This window comes from Convolutriloba macropyga, chromosome 9 (genome assembly GCF_964194025.1).
Source record: "Convolutriloba macropyga chromosome 9, txConMacr16.3, whole genome shotgun sequence".
Taxonomy (NCBI): Eukaryota; Metazoa; Xenacoelomorpha; order Acoela; family Convolutidae; genus Convolutriloba; species Convolutriloba macropyga.
In genome coordinates this window covers 16,717,721-16,722,720 of record NC_134476.1, presented here as the reverse complement: position 1 = coordinate 16,722,720, position 5,000 = coordinate 16,717,721, and the positions used below count along the sequence as shown (strand labels likewise).

Here is a 5,000-nt window from a genome sequence, read left to right as displayed (position 1 = left end):
GCTGGGGGCGGGGGGGCACAAACGGAAAAGATCCGGGCACAAAATTTGGCCACTCATGGCAGATATTGGTAACACAGCCAACATTTACCTTGCACGGTGTGGCTGTATATTGTAGGTAATACTGGACATCTGAAAGCATGGAGCGCCAAAAATCTGGTTCAATTGCGTCTCATTACACACGCCCGGTTTTGAAAAAGGGTAGTTAACTAGAAAAACTTGGTTAATTTCAGGTTGATGTGGTATTACTTGAAAATTTCTTGGATCCCCCCCAGTGAGCATAAATCTTTTATGGCCCCCAGGCGCACATGCTATTTTTTTACCTAGTAACGTGCTATATTACAACATATAATTTGTAACTGGGGGTCATAAAAAACACTGGGGGCCGAAACAGATTAAATCCAATTTCTTACAAACCGGACTGAACGGCAAGTCAAGATCAGTACTGGGCACGTCAAATTGCAAGTCTACAAGCATATATCAGTACTGTGCACGTCTAAAAACAAGTCTACAAGTCTGACAAGTCTTTACCAAAACTTGGATTACAGTTTCAAGTTGATTGCCAAGTCAAAACCAACTTTTCAAAAAGTTTCGAGTGAAAATTTTGAATTCAAAAAAATTTCGCAACGTGCCACCAATTGGGCATTACTTTTTGGGCACTTTCCCGGGTTGCTAAAAAATGATGTCGGGGGCATACCAAATTGATTATGAGGTGTTTACTGGCACCCCGGGAGGGTCTATTGAGGGTATTTGAGGTGTTGTGGGCCATTTTCAGCCACTTTTCAGCCGTTTCAGCCCCTAAAATAGCCGAAATCACCAAATTTATATACTTCTCAGATAAGCCAAATGTCGAACCTCTAGAACAAAGGCAAAATTGTCAAAAAAGGGTGCTACTGTGAGGGTCCCCAAGATAGCCCGAGGTCCCGTTATTAGACCAATCGTTGATGCACTGCACAATCCAAATTTGAGAGACCCAGAGGAAGACCAGCGTTCAAGCCAAAACGGCCAAAGCAATAACCCCCAAAAGAACTTTGTAGTGCCCCAGTACCGGCTCGTTCAGGAGCCAATGCTGCCCTCTGTTAGTTATAGTGTGCTTATCTAACTCTTGTCCCTATATTAGAATATGAAATTTATCGATGTGAGATGAATGGAATAGATGGGATGGGGTAGGCTCTCATTTATTTCGAACTCATTTACACCTTAAAAAAATTTGCATATCTTTCTGAAGACGTTCTGAAAACGACACTTTTCTGGGCTTTTTTCGGCTATTTCTGACGTTTTTTTTTCGGCTATTTTAGGCGTTTTTGGACCTATTTTGGACGTTTTTTCGGCCTATTCTGACGTTTTTTTCGGCTATTTTAGGCGTTTTTTGGACCTATTTTTGACGTTTTTTAGACGTGCCAAGTCTTGGCCAAGACTTGAATTTAGACGTGCTTGTCTTGGCCAAGACTTGCATTTAGAATTGCACGTCTAGGCCAAGAGTTGCATTTAGACTTGCACTTCCAGGCCAAGTCTTGCGTTTAGACTTGCACGTCTAGGCCAAGACTTGCATTCATTCTGACACGTGTAAAAAAAGACACGATCATAGCTCTGAATCAGTACTGATATAAGACTTGCAATTTGACGTGCCCAGTACTGATATTGACTTTCCGTTCAGTCCGGGAAGGTAATCATACTACTTTTGAGATCAAACAAGTGAACTTTCGAATTGTGAAAACCGTAAGTGTTTATCATGTGAACCTCCTAAGTGTTTATAATGTCAAAGTTTTCATGAGGTAGGCGGGACTTATATATAATCAAAAAATCCTTGTTTTCATCTTGAATATTGCCATCAGTTCTTAATTACTATACATTGCAAGCTACTGTGATCGAAAGCAGAAGTCAACTTTCAAAAACAGGTAATTGATCCAAAACAAAGAAGTCAAAATTCAAGTCCGTAACAAAATTGCTTCAGCTAAAAACAAAACAGCCAGTAATATACTGGAAATTATTCAAAGAGTTGTGCAATAAAAACCCAGAATTTGTTCGTTTGTGCCCCCCCCAGCATATTGGGTGTATATTATTTGCACCCCCCAGAAGCACGTGCATTATTTTTACTTAATGATTTACCATGTAGTGACACGTGCTCTGTAATGAGAGGAGCATAACGCACTGGGGGGGGGGGGGCAAAAACGGAAAAGAATCCAAAAACTCTTAAGTTACCTTACCTACTTCAACAATTTCGAAAAACCCTACTTATTTCAGAAGCATTGGAAATAAAAACAAATATATAGTTAAAAACAACCATATTTTAGTTAAGAATGTGGTTAGGTGTGTGGTGGGCGTAGGTGGATGCGGAGGGGGATAAATTAAATAATAAGCTAATGATAAAGTCCAATGTTCAAAACGAGATATCCAGTTTAAAAAAAAGAGGTAATGGTCTGAAAAAAGGCAGTCAAAATTAAAGTGTTGGACAAACTTGCTTCAGTTCAAAAAACCAGTATATTATCAATACTTCTCTTCGAGTTATAATAAAGCAGAGAGCATCGTTTTAGGAAAGGCATTTTTGGCATTCAGTTTTTGGGATTTCGCAAAAGCTTTTCTTTGAATAACACTTTGAAACACGCAAATACAAATAAAGTTTATGCAGCACAAAATGAAGAACAGCAGAAAAATGAATCGGTTAAAAAAATCGACCGGAACAAATGTGCAAGAAATATATACGGCAACCATTCAACTTCGAAGCTCTTACAATTTCGAAACCGAAAGTTATAGGTTCTTCAACTTGCAGCTTGCAACTCAATAATCTTCTTAAAGGAAATTTCTTCTTCCTGCATCTGGTTCAATTTTTAGTTGTATTTCGCAGCCGATGCAAACATAAACAAATTTCCGTTCCAGACCTGATGTAATGCAGAACTGAAAAACACCTTTAGAAACAGTTTCGCAACCCCTCTTAAGAGTCTTATTCAACCAAGTTTTAAACCTCGACTAATAAAAAGCATGCGGGGTTCGAAGTGGGTATGAAAGCGCCATGCTCGACCAAAAAAGACATAAAATTAATGAGTTCAATTACATCGGCATCTTCAATTTACTTGCTTGGGTCGAGATTGCATGTTATTCTATGGCTCACCAGTGCTCTTAATGTGATCAGCAAGTGAGCTTTTTCACCTTTTGCGACTCCGAAGAACCATTAATCAACGGTTTTCTTAAGAAAGGCACATCAAAATGTAGGAAAAGGAAACAAATGCCAGATGCAAATTTTCATCTTGCGAATAAATAGAAAACCATGAAACTTAAGCTAGCTAGATATTTTCAATCAAGTAATATGTCAATATGGTCCTACTGCTACAACCGATTTAGCTGAAGAATGCGATAAAATTCTTCAATCTTGTGGAATTTTCTAACTGTGTCGCTTTAAGTTGGATTGATGTGATACTGCCGTCGAGTCATGCTCCGTTGCTGCATCAATAAGTAGAGATAAATAAATAACTTTAAAGACACCAGAGATGTTAAAAATAGACTTATGGAAAAAATTGCTCATCCTGTGGTAAGACTATGGTCGACCGATAAATTGACTTAATCTGGATATTCAAAGTTCTATATCTCCACCCATTATCAGACCATGCGCTACCCAAAATGCACCTGAAAACACTTCAGCTTGACGTTTCAAAAGACTCTGCCTCGACTTTAAATAGCAAGATTGACGGTGTCATTTATCCTATAAATCCCCCATTTTTAGTTTTTTCAAAACCTGGGAATTGATGTTAAGATCATTGCAAAAAATACGCTATCAGGTCGTCAAAAACACACAGGAGGGGCAAGGTGCGTTCATAATTACACGGATTAATTGGAAGTCGAGATTAATCAGAAAACGAGCAAAATCAGCGAAGGAGTTTGTTCCGAAATTTTTTATAGAGGATACTTTATAGAGTTTCACTGCTTGCGGACTGCACTACTTGCCTCACTGCAAAAGCAGCTCTCCTAATATTTTGCCTAACAGTAATGTACTTTCGTACGTTGAGCTAAGGTAAGCTTAGGGTACTTCAACTGTTAAAGTTAAATTAAGACATTTTAGGGTAAGATAGGATAAAGTTACGACTTTGTCGACATTGCGAGGCCTTAACTTTTAAGGTAAAAATATGGTAAATTTATGTCTTAGGTTAAGTTGTTTGTAAAGGCAGATTTACTTTCTTCAACAATTAAGGTGAGTGAAGTCATTTTTAAGGCAAAATTATCTAAACATTGCTTTGTGGACAAATAAGGCTAAATTAACAACTAAGGTGTCTCTTCGCCCCACTTGAATCAAAAGCAACGCGGTAATTCGATCCATGGTCTAAATAACCAAGTTGAGTCGCTTGAGGTGGTTAAAGTGCGACTCAGTATAGGGGCAGCAAATCTATGGTTCCAAAATCAGATCATCGAAAATCTGCACAATTTAACCGGCGCAATACCTACAGTCGGTTCAACCGTAATTTTGTTGGTTCAACCGTAAATGCGATAATATGCGCTGGAATTCTTGTTTTTTGTCGGTATAATGTGAGCTTTAAAATACATGTTCGAGCGAAAGTCAAGCAGCTGTTGGATGCCTGAATTTTTATCATCAAATCTGAGTCCATGAATGTAATTTTAATATTTGAAACTAAAAACTGATATATGTAATCCCGAGTTAATTGTCGTTTCAACGAAGAGCAAAATTTTATTCACGTTTTTTAAGACAGCCAAGAATACGAAAGAGATGGCGCTCTAGATCTAGAAAATGTTACAACCCAAGACGAGGTGCGCGACCCAAGTCAATTCTGATCAGACCATCCAGACAAAAATCGAATCTGATCGGGCAGACTTGAGTCGCGCACTTGGGGTGCCAGACCGACTTGAGTCGCGCACCAGGTGTACCCAGACTGACACTTTTAACTGTTGAAATAGAAGTAATCAATGGAATAATTTATTATTTCCAGAAAAATAGACGTAATTTCATACATATGCTTTTCGGGTTCTTCAGTAAAAAATATTAGTTCCAATTGGGA

The 5,000-nt window shown here is 38.5% G+C and overlaps 1 protein-coding gene across 2 annotated transcripts in view; it reads left to right on the top strand.

Annotated features, from left to right (window-relative positions):
• The window catches only part of LOC142345644 (cytochrome b5-like), a 287,355-nt gene that overhangs the window by 191,962 nt on the left and 90,393 nt on the right, over positions 1–5,000 (top strand). The gene's annotated exons all lie outside the window — the stretch shown is intronic.